Genomic DNA, 16,020 nt, shown 5'->3' on the forward strand with positions numbered 1-16,020 from the left:
CAATTGCTAAGTTGGCGGAAATTGAGTGACATTTACAGCGGAATGCTATTATAATCTTCTATATCTTTTCCATATAAGTTTTTCCATACCTAGAAAAAAATTGGCTAAGTTCGTGTATGAATTTGTCAGCTAGATCTTATCCTTAACCGCAAAATTCACTGGAATCAGCAAGCGCACCTGGAGAACTGAGCCTGACAATGAAAATTCGAATATTTTTTTCTTTAAATTCATTATAACGAATTGAGTAATTTTATAATTGCATTTCAAATAAAAAATTATGCATGAAAGTTATCTTAAAAAATATTCGAATCACCCTCATTCTGTAATTCTGTTTTTACTTTTTTAACAAATGCATATTGGGAAATTCTATCTATTCCATTAGAAGAACAATAGTAGAATATGGTGTGTGTTTTTTTTAAAAAAAGAAATGAAAATTCTTAGAACTTCAGTTTTAGATAATTTAATGAGTTAAATTCAAAGATTAATCTTTTGGAGAATGATAAATTATATTTTAATGCAGATTTACGAAACCTTTTCAGGATTAATCTTTAATGATTCATGAAAATGAATTTTCTCAAATGCTTTAAAAAACTATGATTCAAAGTGTACTATTACACATTACATTTAATTGCATTAAAATACTCTTCATAAATTACGCAAAAAATAATTCTTTTTCTTTTAAAAAAAAGCATTTATATTATCATATTGAAATAGCTTGGGAATTTTTTTCTTCTAATTTTTAAGTGAAATTCAGCGTTAAAATAATGATATTGTTTTTTAATGATCTACTGTAACTAAAATCTGAAAATATTGATGGAAACCAATCTATAATAATACCAAAGACATAAATTTAGAAATTTAAGGAGTTTGTTCAAAATAAAATTTGTAATTTAAATCTTCTATAAATGTTTTTTTTTAAAATTAGGAACGAGCACTTTTGTGTTAGACGAAAACTACTATCATAAAATATATTATCATCCATAAAGTCGAAATGATGTTCAGATCTGTTTTATAATAAATTCAGTAATCAAAAATTAATTGATAAGAAACAATGAAGTGATTGCTCTAGCAAATATTAGGGGAAAAAGTATTGTTGCATTTAAACTAGAATTTTTACTTTGTTTTGACGAGAAAAAAAGAAAAGAAAAGCTAATTGTGTTATAAATATTGAAAAAGTTAAATTAAGTTTTTTTTCTTTTGACAGCAGTAAAAATCGTTTAGGAATAAAATTTAATCTCATTCTGGATGGGATTCTCAAAATTTACCTTTAATATGAGTTTGTTCTTGTTGAATAAATGAGGAGGCTGCATCAGCAACCTTGGATTCAGCAAAGAGAAGGAATTCAAAGTGTGAAATTAAGCTTTTCTAATCAGTTACATAGTTAACATGAAAAATATAATCATAAATGACTGTATAATACAAATAATGAATAATCACAAGATATTCATTATTTGGACTGGATGTTTCATAAAAAGCTTTCTTTAATATACATTTAAATAATAATAGTCAAAAATTGGAAAAAAATGTATACATTTTAGAGATTGCAAATAAATATTTAAGCGAAGAGGAAACAAAAGCATTATTGCAATCTGAACAATCACAATCGAAGAAGGCAATGGTTTCGAGGCACCAAAACTAGTTTGATTGCCACAAGAAATTGAAAGACGATCATTTGAAACACCATTAAGTTTCAACCAAAAGTCGAACAGGTTTTGATGTGAATCTTCTTAATTGTGAATCTTTCTTAATTTCGAATTGTTAAGTTTCGATTTGGCACGCTTATATATCAATTTGCACACCTAAATGTCTTTACTTTTTTCCCCCTTTTTCGAACAATATTCTTAAATTATATAATAAGTTTCATCTCTATCCTGCATAACGCAATAGTGCACTATTTTAGACGTTTAGAAGCAATTTATCTACGATCTCTGATTATTTTATTTTAAAAATGTAAAAAGTTTTAAACAAAATTCTTGCGATTGAATCATTGATCGTGCTTCTTGCTTTACGGAAAGTAACGCAAGTAAGTTGTGTAAAGTATATTTAATTTAAATTAAACTGCAGATTTGAATTTCTATATTTCGAGACATCCTTGTACCTGAAGTAATTTTGTAAGCAATTAATTTAACTAACAATAAACTTTGCAAAATAGCTTTGTAAGTAATTTTGTCATTTTTCAAAGTTTCATGTATTTTATGAACGTTTTATCAATAAGCAAATAGAAAAAATAATGAATTCGCTTTAACAACTTTCTAAGATACTTTTCGTTGTAATTAGAAAAAATATCTGATTAGGTATCGAAACAAAATTCATTGAAATTATTTAAAAAAATAAAATAAATAACTAAAAATAACATGAAACTAAAATTAAGATTTCTACATTAACATTTATGAATTATTTAAACAAATTTTGCTTTTATTTCTAAAATAATATACGAGAAAAAAAACTTTTAAAGTAACACAGGCAAAATAAAAACATTAATTATTTGATTTATTGGATAAACATTTAGTTATACCTTTGATTTTATGAAATTCGTCAAGATAAAAAGAAATTCAAAAAGTGACAGTTTAATAAAATTTCATACAAAAAAAAATTCATAAATAAAATAAAAGTAAATGCAGATTTTACTTAATTAACTTCGAATGGTTGCTTTTCTTGCTTTAAAAATGCATTTTCAAATAAAAACAGAGATTTTCTAATAGAATGTTCCAGTTTAAATGTTATATTTTAACAGTTTGATTTTATTTTATTTTATAACCGTCGTTGAACAGCCGACCCAATTTTTGAGTTTACGACTGCTATTGTTCAACTCCGTAGCCTTGTAATTTTGAACCCAGTCCAGAGGACAAGGGAACTCCTGGATCAAGTATTGGGGGAAATGTACCGTTTTGCAGTTTGATTTAAACTATTTACAAATAATCATACATCGAGTTGAAATTGAAGATATTAACCAAGTTTTTCTTACAAATGTTTAATATGAGCATATACTATACATCTGAGTCCAACTCTTCCCAAATTAATTAATCTGGAGTAATGGAATACCATCGGTGAATGGTTCTGCCACATGGAAACCATAATAAAACTATTCACGAAATGCAGAATGAACTGAAATTATAGATTCATTCTCAGCAATTTGCCGGACACAAAACGCCTTGCGTTGATGAGAGGCGATTTTGCGGTGACAACAAAGCAGTAAACTAAAGCAAAAAATAACGAGAATAAAGCAAAAATAAAATACACAAATGGACATACTATAGTTTCGGTTCCATAAACAAGAACCTCTCTCAGTGTATGAACATTAGAAAAGTTATGGTCTTTCTACAGTTTCTTCGTGCTTAGACAATGAGAAAGGTTCTCGCTTATAGTGCCAAAACTATAGTATGTTCATTTTCGTATTTTATTTATATTTTATTCACGTTTTTTTTTTTTTTTTTTTTTTTTTTTTTTTTTTTTTTTTTTTTTTTTTTTTTTTTTTNTTTTTTTTTTTTTTTTTTTTTGTTTAGTCGACGCGCCATCAAGTATGACAAAGTCATTTCTTTGTACAAAGCAGTACTCGCGCATTCTCTTGATTGTAATTGTGAAAAGAATTTGATTTAAGAGCTGCTTTTAGAAAGCTTTTTCACATGAAACATCGCTTTTCAGTCAATTAATAAGTTGTTTTTATAACTGTTGTGAATTGGTAACAGTTACTTATGACTGTTAATCTATCTTTAGTGAGTATTCTAACTATGAAAACGTTAATATGAATAAAGGTCACAGTTTTGCGAAAATGATAAGTGTTTTTAATCTAAATTTTCAAAATTTAAGAAGTTACTCCGATTGCCTGAGCTCATAAAAGCTATCAAAACATTAAGAATTACTCATTGATTTCTATGATTTTCATTTAAGAAAAAAACCTGACCAAATTGATGATTTCTTAAAAAAATCCAAATTTTTCAAAAATTTTTTTTCATAATTGTGGAGGTATGGTAAATACAATTTAAGAAGTTATAGCTTTACTATAACTTTATCTATGGCTTTTTTTTAATTATTTTCTTTAGTAAAAGAACTTTGACGAACACAAATATGTTAAAAAACTAGGTTATTTTACCCTCAGTTTGATATATGATTTGTTGTAAATTAACAGTTAAAATCTACCATTGAACATTCTTCTAAGCACACATTGTAAATTAGATCATATACAGGAAAAAACTATAAAATTAAGAATGTCTTTTGTAATCTTCGAATTTTTCTAAAAAGAAATCTATCGCTTGAACTAGTATTTGAAGACATCATTAAAAACAAACTATTAGAACACAATGAAGTGAATAATTTAGTGGGAATAAAATAAATCTTGAAACAATAGGAAATGTTCTAAATCGTATTTAAATATAATATTTTTTTCTCAAAGCGAAATCAGACCAACAAAGCTAAAATATCAATCAATCCAAAGAAAACAAATTCGAAATAGATCGGAACTGCGACCACACGGTTCATTTCTTCCTTACCCGTTGATGAAGCCGTTTCTACTCAAAAGTAATGACATGATTTTCTTGCCTTTTACAAACAGTTTGACCATTTTCTTTAATTCACCGAAACGAAATCAGGTCAGGCTAAAGTTTTTAGATTAGCGAAGATCATGATAAAATAAATCGCTTTCCTTGGAAGCTTTATATTGAACGAGGATGCGGTTAAAATACCCAGAATTTCTTAATCGTAAATTAAGTATTTGAAATTATTATGAACAATATCATTTTAAAACACATCATTGAATAATTTACTTTAAATTGAACAAAGTGTAGCATTGTTATTTCAATATTTTTTTTCTTGCGATCCCACTTTTGTTTTTTTATTTGAAAATTGAAAAAGAACTTAAAACTAATTTAAGTAACTGTTAATCAGACTTTTTATTTGTGTTTCATGATTTTCTCAAAATTCTCAAGCGAAAACAAGCGATTTGCACAAAATCCTTTAGCGTGGGGTTTTTCCTTGTTTTAAACTCCTTTCGTAGTCTAGCGATTTGCCATAATTTCTTCGTTTGAGCAACTCAAAACTCCGTAGAATAAAATAAGAATTAATGCGGATTTTTTCAAAGGCTTATGTGTGCAAATGATTTGCCCAAACTCTGCTATCGTGGGTACCAGTGATCTGCACAAAACTCTGCTTTCGTGGGAAATAGTGGTCTGCACAAAACTCTGCTTTCGTGGGAAATAGTGATCTGCACAAAACTCGGCTTTCGTGGGAACTAGTGATCTGCACAAAACTCTGCTTTCGTGGGTACTAGTTATCTGCACAAAACTCTGCTTTGTGGGTACTAGTGATCTGCACAAAACTCTGCTTTCGTGAGTACTAGTGATCTGTACAAAACTCTGCTTCCGTGGGAACTAGTGATCTGCACAAAACTCGGCTTTCGTGGGAACTAGTGGTCTGCACAAAACTCTGCTTTCGTGGGAGCTAATGGTCTGTCTAAAGCTCTTTAACGCGAATTAGTTTCTTTTCTTTTAACGTTGACAAATGTTTCGCTAAAATATTTTTAAATTGGCTCAGAGTATTTCAGCACACAATTTCTCAATCATAAATCTATGAAGTAAAACATTCGCAAGAAAAAGCTTTCTGATGAATTGCAAAATAGCTGGGTGCATTTAGTCAGAATTAATCTTTCTTTTAACTGGGGAAAAATAGAAATGACGTTTGAAAGAGTTTCCTATTTTGGATACATCCCATTAATTTGTTCCTTTCGTTCGCAGCCTATCCTTGCTGAGTTCCTTAAAAAAATAATGAAGGCTTTTTATTTTAACCATTACTTTAAATAAAAGTACAACACAATTTGTGAATTTTTTTTGGTTTATCGTGTGGTGCCGCCCGTAAATCACATTAATTTTTTAACCGTAATTTTTTCAATATTTTACGCTATATCACATAAAAGTTTGCTAGCAGTTTATAAACAGAACACATGTTCTAAATCATCTTTAAAATTTTGTTACAATCATATTTCATAAAATGCTGATTTCAAATATCACACTTGCTCTGAATCGGGGGACATCACATTTACTATTATCCCCTCCACCTTACAACAAACTGTCACAATTTCATTAACTCTGTCCCCTCTAATCTTATACTTGTGAGCAGCCCCCATGATTTTTAAATGCATATTTGAATTTCATAATTAAGAGCCTGTAAAATATTAAAATTATAAAAAAAAGCATGATCTAAATTATAGTGAAACAAAAATTGTTGACTACAAAAAAAATATCTACCTAAAGATCTCTTATCATCCTCCCTCCAAAAAAAAAGAAACCCTCTGTTAATTTCGTTTTTTTTAGACATTCAAACAAATAGTAATATATATTTAAATAAATTCAAAGTGGTTGAAGAAACTCTTTAAAAAAATAGGGCATGGGGTTGCATAGTAATCGTTACAGTTTGATAAATATAACCCTTTCAATCTTTTAATATTTTTTATTATCATAAAACGAATAATCAAGAGTTAGTTTGAAGTTTAAATAAAAGAATAATAGAAAGATCCACTATATAAGTATTCTCATGATAAGAAAGTTCGTGAAAGCTTCTTCAATTGCGAAATAATTTTTATAAATTAAATAATTACCTAAACAAAATTAAATAAAAATTATTTATTTTTTTATCATAATTGACAATTCAAAGAAATAGGGAAAAACTTAAAAATAAAATAAAATATACAAAAAAGAATAATTTCAAATTTAATATTAGATTCAATATCAATTGTGAAAATATGTTGAACATTGTCAGAGTTAAAATTCAATCGAAAAATATTTATTTTATTTGATTGTTATACAAATATTTTTAATTAATATTCATGCAACAATCAAAATCGTTCATTAATATGTAAAATTATAACAGCAAAGCATATGCGTTTTAAAAAATTTAATTATCATTAAATTGTTTAAAACACATTTAAATATCATTGTAGTGAAACAATAATATTTAATAGTTTACAAAAAAATAATTGAACCGTTAATATTATCCTTTTTTAGTATTTATTCGTCGAATTTTCGCTCATAAAAATCTCCTAAGTAAAATTAGGAGGTGTAGTACACTTGGTAATTAAAATATTTTAAAAGAATTCAAAATCATTGTATCAAAACTATTGTTATTGTATAATTTTAAAATTAATTTAAAATAGCTTTATTCAGATATTTTTTTTGTTTTATTGTTTAAAAGGAATAAATGTAAAATAATTGTTAAAAAAAATTATATCTAGATTAAAAATTTGAAACTCACCTCTCTAGTGAATATCTCCAAAGTAAAAACAATCGTTGTAAACCACTTGGTTAAAGACAAGTGAGGAAGTGCACTTAAAGAAAATCAAACAGATTAACTAACAGAGATCAAAACAAGAACAAAATCGCGGAAACTAACAATTCTATCCTCCTTGGAATTCCCGAGGTGAAACGAGAACAGGTNGTGATCTGATCTGCACAAAACTCTGCTTTGGTGGGTACTAGTGATCTGCACAAAACTCTGCTTTGGTGGGTACTAGTGATCTGCACAAAACTTTGCTTTCGTGGGTACTAGTGATCTGTCTAAAGCTCTTTAACGCGAACTAGTTTCTTTTCTTTTAGTGTTGACAAATGCCTTGCTAAAATATTTCTAAATTGGCTCACACAATTTCAGCACACAATTTCTCAATCATAAATCTATGAAGTAAAACATTTACAAGAAAAAGCTTTCTGATGAATTGCAAAATAACTGGGTACATCAAGTCAGAATTAATCTTTCTTTTAACTAAATAAAAATGACATTTGAACGAGTTTCCTATTTTGGATACATCCTTTTAATTTGTTCCTTTCGTTCGCAGCCTATCCTTGCTGAGTTCTTTAAAAAAAATAACGAAGGCTTTTTATTTTAACCATTATTTTAAATCAAAGTATAACTCAATTTTTGAATTTTTTTGGTTTATTGTATGGTGCCGCCCGTAAATCACATTAATTTTTTAACCGTAAGTTTTTCAATATTCTACGGTATATCACAGAAAAGTATGCTAGCAGTTTATAAAACAAAACATATGTTCTAAATCATCTTTTAAATTATGTCATAAGCATATTCCATTAAATGCTGATTTCAAATACCACACTTGCTCTGAATCGGGGGATATCACACTTGCTATTATCCCCTCCACCTCACAACAAACTGTCACAATTTCATTAACTCTGACCCCTCTAATCCTTTACTTGTGGGCAGTCCCCATGATTTTTAAATGCATATTTGAATTTCATAATTAAGAGCCTGTATAATATTAAAATTATAAAAATAAGCATGCTATAAATTATAGTGAAACAAAAATTGTTGACTACAACAAAAAACATGTGAGAAAAATATCTAACCAAAGATCATTTATCCCCCCCCCCCCCCCAAGAAAAAACTCTGTTAATTTTGTTTTTTTTCTCGAACATTTAAACAAATTGTAATATATATTTAAATAAATTCAAAGTAGTTGAAGAAACTCTTAAAAAATAGGTTGCATACTAATCGTTACAGTTTGATAAATATAAATAAGAGTTAGTTTAAAGTTTAAATAAAATAATAATAGAAGGATCCACTATAAGTATTCTCATGATAAGAAACTTCACTACACTTGGTACAATTTCTGAAATAATTTTTATACATTAAATAATTACCTAAACGAAATTAAATAAAAATTATTTATTTTTTTATCATAATTGACAAGCTAAAGAAATAGGGAAAAACTTAAAAATAAAATAAAATACTCGAAAAAGAATAATTTCAAATTTAATATTAGTTTCAATATCAATTGGGAAAATATTCTAAAAATTGTCAGAGTTAAAATTCAATCGAAAAATATTTATTTTATTTGATTGTTATACAAATATTTTTAATTAATATTCATGCAACAATCAAAATCGTTCATTAATATGTAAAATAATAACAGCAAAGCTATTATTAAATTGTTTAAAACACATTTAAATATCATTGTAGTGAAACAATAATATTTAATAGTTTACAAAAAATACTTGAACAGCTAATATGATCCTTTTTTAATATTTATTCATCGCAATGCTTCGTTTCTAAAAATCTCCTAAGTAAAATTAAGAGGTGTAGTACACTTGGTAATTAAAATATTTTAAAAGAATTCCAAAATCATTGTATCAAAACTATTGTTATTGTATAATTTTAAAATTAATTTAAAATAGCTTTATTCAAATATTTTTTTGTTTTATTGCTTAAAAGGGAATAAATGTAAAATAATTGTTGCTAAAAAAAGTTATTTATCTAGATTTAAAAATGTGAAACTCACCTCTCTAGTGAATATCTCCAAAGTAAAAACAATCGTTGTAAACCACTTGGTTAAAAGACAAGTGAGGAAGTGCACTTAAAGAAAATCAAACAGATTAACTAACAGAGATCAAAACAAGAACAAAATCGCGGAAACTAACAATTCTATCCTCCTTGGAATTCCCGAGGTGAAACGAGAACAGGTAGACGTTCAATGGATTGAAAAGGTAACTAATCCACATTCAAACAACCGCTCACTCGCTCTCAGCTGTTTTTATCATCGCCAATATGTTGGCGCTTTGTCGCCAAATCATTCATTTATATTTTGTTAAAGGTTGAATGCGAAATGTCCACTATATTTCCGTTTTCAATTCATAACAAATATACAGGATGCATTAAATAACAAATTTGATTCTAGAAATTATGAAAATAGTCGGATCTCTATATAACGAAGTTACTAAATCCCGATAATAAGTTCGTTATATGGGAAACTTGTAAAATAGAAAATCACCTTTTGAACTACTTAAACAACACAAAACAGGTTTTAAATTCAGGAAAGCTAGTTTAAATTAAAATAATAATTGATGCACCTTTATCTTGTAAACTAGTATCTACTATTTACTTTATAAATCTTAGACATAAAAGAAATCTGCATGGAAAGCAAGAATAGAGCAAAACAATGTTACACTGCCATGCTACATACTTTTTAAACTAAAAAAAAGCTAAATTCATGTATAAAATTATAGTTGCATTTATTTGCCGTATAAAATTATAACTGCAAAGTAATTTTAAACACACATTATAACATGCGTTCTTAAGTTTAATTTCTACTGATAAAATCCGTTAAGTTAATTAAATAAAATTAAAAAAATAATTACAAATGTCGCGATAGATAAAACAGACATGCGTGGTGAGTGAATGAAACGTATTTTAGTTTTTTTCTATTAAATGTTAATGATGGAAAACCCGTATTCAAGAATTAAAAAGTTTTTCTCCCTCTTCAAATTTCATTCAGATCAAAATTTAAGTAATTTTACTATTTAACCCCTTGATACATATCACAAATTTCAGAGATTGTAGAATATAAAAAAAAAAAGTCACATCTATTTTTTCTCATTGTTTTTTGAGCAATGGGATGCCTGCAAGTGAAGTAATGTAGGTATCTAGATCTTGATGGGTTGTTAAAACGTGGCATTTGTTTACGTTAGCAACTGTTCTTTCCATTCTATTTCGAGTAAGCCAAACCCGTCAAGTATCAATTCTCTTACGTGACACATGCGATACTCTTACACAAAAGTTTTAATTCTTTCACTCTATATTTACTACTTAACACAATGAGAGGTACGAAGCCATGCAGAACATAAGCAAACTAATTTTGCATCGAAGTTGCCAGGTACACAAAACAGAAATATGTCAAGGTTACAATAAAATAACGTAAACAAGTCGTAAACAACGATCCGCTGGCGATGACGTCGTAGGTCACATGTGTGGGTATTCGTAATCTGCTTCTTCTTGAAGTGCAAGTACTCAATGACGAACATATTGTTTTTTTTTATTATTTTTTTATTAAGTACACTTAGAGCTTAGTTTAATATCATCTGTTTACAGTATTATTATACACTAGCTGAATACTCGTTCTTCGTACCGAGAGAAAAAAATAGCATCCATTAATCAGTACTGAAACAACACTACAAAATCACGATCATTCAGATAACTTGACATAAAGAATGAAAAATAATTACGTTATTCAGAGCGCGCAATAAACTACCTTTTTTGATTAAAGCTATAAAACATCACTGTTATCTTTAAAGCATTTGAAAAAACTGAATCGTCTACAGCTTAATTTAAAACAATGGCTCTCACTAAGCTAATGAGAAAATTACTTTTCTAAAATGTCTCTATATTAAAAATATAGTTCAAAAATCGGTCTTCGTCATTTGCTTACAATTGTACTCATTTAGTTTGGTAATGAACACAGTATTTTTAGAGCCTACGGTATACCCGCAATCCGGTATGCAGACACACACAAATTCCTTATTAGATACTTTTTGAAATATAATGGAAGTATTATAATTACTTGGAAGATAAGTTTATGATTTATTTGTATAAGTTTTGCATATACATGAGACCTTGTTGAGATATTCTAGATCCAATTGTTTTACGTTTTGAAACGTATTTTAAAAACGTCTTAACTATTGTACAACTTGTCTGAATCTAAGTTAAATTTTGGTAAATATGTATACACTGCAATTTATGTATCAATACTTAGCGTAATTCTGTGGAATGTGAAATGGCCCAACTTATTTTAAATGAGCCATGCTTAGATCTTTCTTTTTTTCATTTTATTTACTTATTTATTTTTACCCTTTACTTATTTGTGTTAGGGCAAACCATTTGATAATAAATGCAGGATGTTTTTTCTAATTTTCAATTTAAAACTCTGCTTGTAAATAAAAGATGATGTATGAGAGCATTTTAAGTTTTAATCTGTTTTTACGTAAAAATTAGTTTTGCAAAGCTTTTCAAAAGGTAAAAATTCTTGTCATAAAACATTTCTTTACGTGAAATAATTTGAAAGCCGAGTAAAAATGTAAAGCTTATCTTACTATATATGAAAATCTAATGATGATGTTTTCCATTGTTGTCCGTGCAGTTTTATTGGGCGGAGTTTAAAACTAAGACAATTGTTGTTGTTTTTATTATTATTGTAGCGTAATTCTGCGCTACATTTTAAGATAAAGTTATTTAGAAAGGTTGTCCAATCTTATTAACCCTTTTACAATTATTATTTTTGTGCAAATAACATTAATAGACTGTTATAAATTACAGTTAAAGAGATCTGTTAAATGATTTAGAGCTTAACAATTAGCTTCATGCACAATGAGATGCAAGCAAAAATAAAATTTATTATATCTGCCGGCCTGGATAGCCTGGTCGTTAGGGCACTGGGCCCATGTCCGAGAGTTCGTGGGTACAGAACCCCGCCAGCCAAAGACTCCTCGTGTAGTAAAGTGACTGATGCACGTTAAATCTGTCGAGTCACAAAAGTCCTCCATGTTCCCATAACAAATCGACAACTCTGCGGGTACTGGATCGATCGTTCTCTGATTCAGGTCAAAATTACGATATGTGGATGAATGAATGCATGTATGAATGGGTCCGCCCTATAAACGGGTGTGGAAGAAGTAGAATTCTTGGACATAGATGGAGCCACTGGAAAACATGAACAATCGCACCCCCTCTGCCTAAACAGGCATACGTCAACAACAACAACAACATTATATCTGCCCGTTTGGTAAGCGAAAATATTTAATTAAGGCTGTGAACTCATCAAATTTGTTTGAACGCTATTATGTTACGTAATGTTATAACAATATAAATGTTATTTTTTAAAAAAAATATTACTTAGAAAAATTACTCTTCTGTTCACTAATAGATCTAAATATTTATAATACCAATAGGGGATAATATTTGGACTTGGGAAGTGGCAGCACAAGCGTAAATCAATAGAATTCCTTTTATCACATACACCGAAGAGCCATTACATTATGACCACCCTCCATCTATAACAACGGGCTCGTCCAGGTTTTCATGGTTTCTCGCCCAGGAACAATGTTTTCATGAGGCACATTAGGACCCATAATCCTCACAGAACAATCCCTGACGTCCTGTAAGCTACTTGAACATAGTTGCAGACCAGGTTCACCCATTCATGCCAACAGCTTTTCCTGCAGGGGATAGTGTTTACCAACAGGATAATGCACCATGTCATAAAGGTCGAAGCGTCATGGATTGGTTCGAGGAACATTCCAACGGCTTTCAAGTCATGTCTTGGCCCTCAAATTCAGCTGACCTTAATCCAATAGAGCATTTGTGGTCCTACTTCGAAAACCAAATTCGTGCTGCTACGCTACCCCCTCGCAATGTGAGGGAATTGCCGGACCAGTTGTTGAGGAGCTTGGTACCACATACCTCAGACTACCTATCAGCACCTTGTGGAATCAATGCCACGGCGGGTGCTAGCAGTTTTAAAGGCTAAAGTGGTCCTACATGTTATTAGCAGAGTGGTCATAATGTAATGGCTCTTCGGTGTATATTAAGTAAATAATTTTAACTTTAGTAGAAAGACTGTTTTCTGCCAAGAAGAAACAATTATTCTTCATCGGGGTTGGTGAGTGGCAGCGAATCCCCTTAGCCCCCAAGTATAAACTAATTTATCTTAAAAATGCTAATTATGAAGTTCAACTTTTTTCAAGGAAAAAAATGAAAATTAGAGAAATAAAAAGATCTCCTTCTGTAAAAGACATTTTTTCATGATAATAATGGGTATGACTGCCAAACTTATATCTATAATTTAAGAATAAACTATTATTCATTAATCAGTTATTATTATTTATTTATCTGTAAATTTTTCTTAATGATGCAATAAACTCAAGGAAAAGTGTTAAACTCAAAGTTAGTATTCCTTTTATTTTCACAGTTGACTATTAAACTTAAGCATTATTCGAACAAAACAAAATTCACCTTTTTATAGATAACCGTTAAAGAAACTAACATTTAGGTCAAGGTATGCTAAGTCAAAACGCAAACGCATTTTTTTCTGAGAAGGTTGGAATGATGTTTTTCCCTACAGAACTTTCCCTAATATCCATACGCTTTTTGCTAATAAATGTGAAATTACATATTCGGGATTTTGTTTTTAAATTTCTTTCATTATTTATTGAAATTAAATATAAATTTTAAGATTTTAAGGAATTTTTCGACTCAAAAGAAAGAAGAAAAAAATTGAGGTTTCAGTTTGGAAAATAATCTACAAAGTAAGCCGCAGTTCCATGTTTTGCGAATATGTTTAGGAAAGAAACGGTTTGATTTGCGAAACTTTGCGAGAAAAGTAACGGGTAAGATGGCAACACTAATTCTTGTTGGGTTTTTTTTTTTAACTCTATCAAAGTACATAAAATGGTTCAAACAAAATAACTTGGCACACTGAATCAGAAAATATTTCCTGTTACTGAATATCGATTCGAAAATTACTGAATTAATGAGTATTTTTATACAAAACCTAGCTGAATACCCGATCTTCTCACTGGGTCATTCAGTACTGAGAAACACTACGAAATAATGTTTTAAACTGAAAGGCATATACTGGTCTAATTAAAGAGCTTGATGGAAGAACCGGGTAAGTGACATTTTTAGGGGAATTAATGAATCAGAAAAAATAACAAAAAGTGGTTGCATCAATATGGGTACGTTTAATGTATAAGAACTGTTTTTCCCTTCACTTTAATCTTAACCTAACAAATCTACATTAGTTTTCAGTATGCTTCCATGATTTTTATTTCAAAATAGGCAGTGGTAAATAAAACAAAGCAAGGAATTATACCCGTATTCTATTAAATTTGTAACAAAATTGTTCAGTTACAACTTTTTTTTTCGCTCTGAAAATGTCACTTACCTGGTTCTTTCACTAAGATTTTCAATTAATGTAGCTAAAATAATTTCAATTTTTTTTTATATTTAATATTATTTGTTGCCCTTATCGGTGGCTTTACGTTATTGAAGTCTCGTTTTTTGTAGCTCTTCTCATTAAAAATTAAAATAAAGATAAAATGCTCTCGGCCAGCTCATGATTGTCAATATTTACCACTTTCAAGTAATTTTTTCCTATACATATCCCTTTCGAGGGGACGTAAAACACTTATTTCCACAATATCGGTATTAAAACTGCTTAGTATTTGTGCAGTTTTAATAATCAGCAAGTATGTCGATATAATACTTGATACCTATATTAGTATATTCAGCCCTTATTGCATAATCCTTCAACGTTTGAGTTTTGAGCAAATACATTTATCAGAGGCAGTAAATTGAAGGCAAAATTTTAAAATCAAATGGAATTCTTATAAGACTTTGATAAGAACTTTGGAGCATGGCCATTTCTCTATTCATCTTGAATTAACTATTGAATATACTACTTAGTGAAGGAAAAAGCTCTTTCACTTTTAATTCATTAACATATTAATGCACCATCTTTGCTACCAGTGGAAAGAATATTTTCTGAAATGACGGAAAACCCGTTTTAGAATTCTTATCAAAACTGCACCAATTACCATAATATAGTAGGGAACCGATTATCCGGAACGATCGGGACCATCGCTATTCCGGATAACTAATTTTTCCGGTTTTCTGAATCTCTACAAAAAGCCGTTTTTTTTCTTGTTAAACCCAACTAAAAAAAAAAGAAAATGTTTGGAAATAATATTAAATAGAAGAAAAAAACGATGAAGTAATACTCTAATGATTATTTCCAAAATGATGGCAAGGCAAACAAACATCCTTAAAAAAAGATCGAAAAATCCTGAAATCTTATGAGGAAAAACGCATTTTTTGGAGAAAAAAAATGGCTGGAAAATTTACCGAATTTCGTTCCGGTTTTTTGATTTTCGGATAACGGGTTCTGTACTGTACCAGTTTACCGTCAGTAGAACACATTAATTAAGCGTCATCTGGGAATGACGATTTTCTCTGGTTTTCCTAAGCGAATTTCCCAATTACCTTTTCACCCTCTGCGTTTTAGCCCATTTCATTTTGTTTCGATTTGTGGCGTAAAATATTATACACTACGAATATTAAACATCAATTCACTATTATATATGACAAGCTAACTTGATTCAATCACGAGGTATCTTTTGATAGATGAAGGTTGGCATTGTCGATAACTCCCCCCCCCCCAATTGGTGACGCGGACGTGATGCGAAAACGTTTATCTTG

General features: G+C 29.3%; 1 protein-coding gene across 1 annotated transcript in view; it reads right to left on the bottom strand.

The window, feature by feature from the left end:
- Positions 1-9,492, bottom strand: part of LOC107437589 (disabled homolog 2) — a 118,314-nt gene extending 108,822 nt beyond the window's left edge. The window contains exon 1 of the mRNA XM_071183826.1: positions 9,275-9,492. The gene's annotated coding sequence lies outside the window, so the exon portion shown is untranslated. The remainder of the gene's footprint in view (positions 1-9,274) is intronic.
- Positions 9,493-16,020: the final 6,528 nt, after the last annotated feature.

This window comes from Parasteatoda tepidariorum, chromosome 7, assembly GCF_043381705.1.
Source record: "Parasteatoda tepidariorum isolate YZ-2023 chromosome 7, CAS_Ptep_4.0, whole genome shotgun sequence".
Taxonomy (NCBI): Eukaryota; Metazoa; Arthropoda; class Arachnida; order Araneae; family Theridiidae; genus Parasteatoda; species Parasteatoda tepidariorum.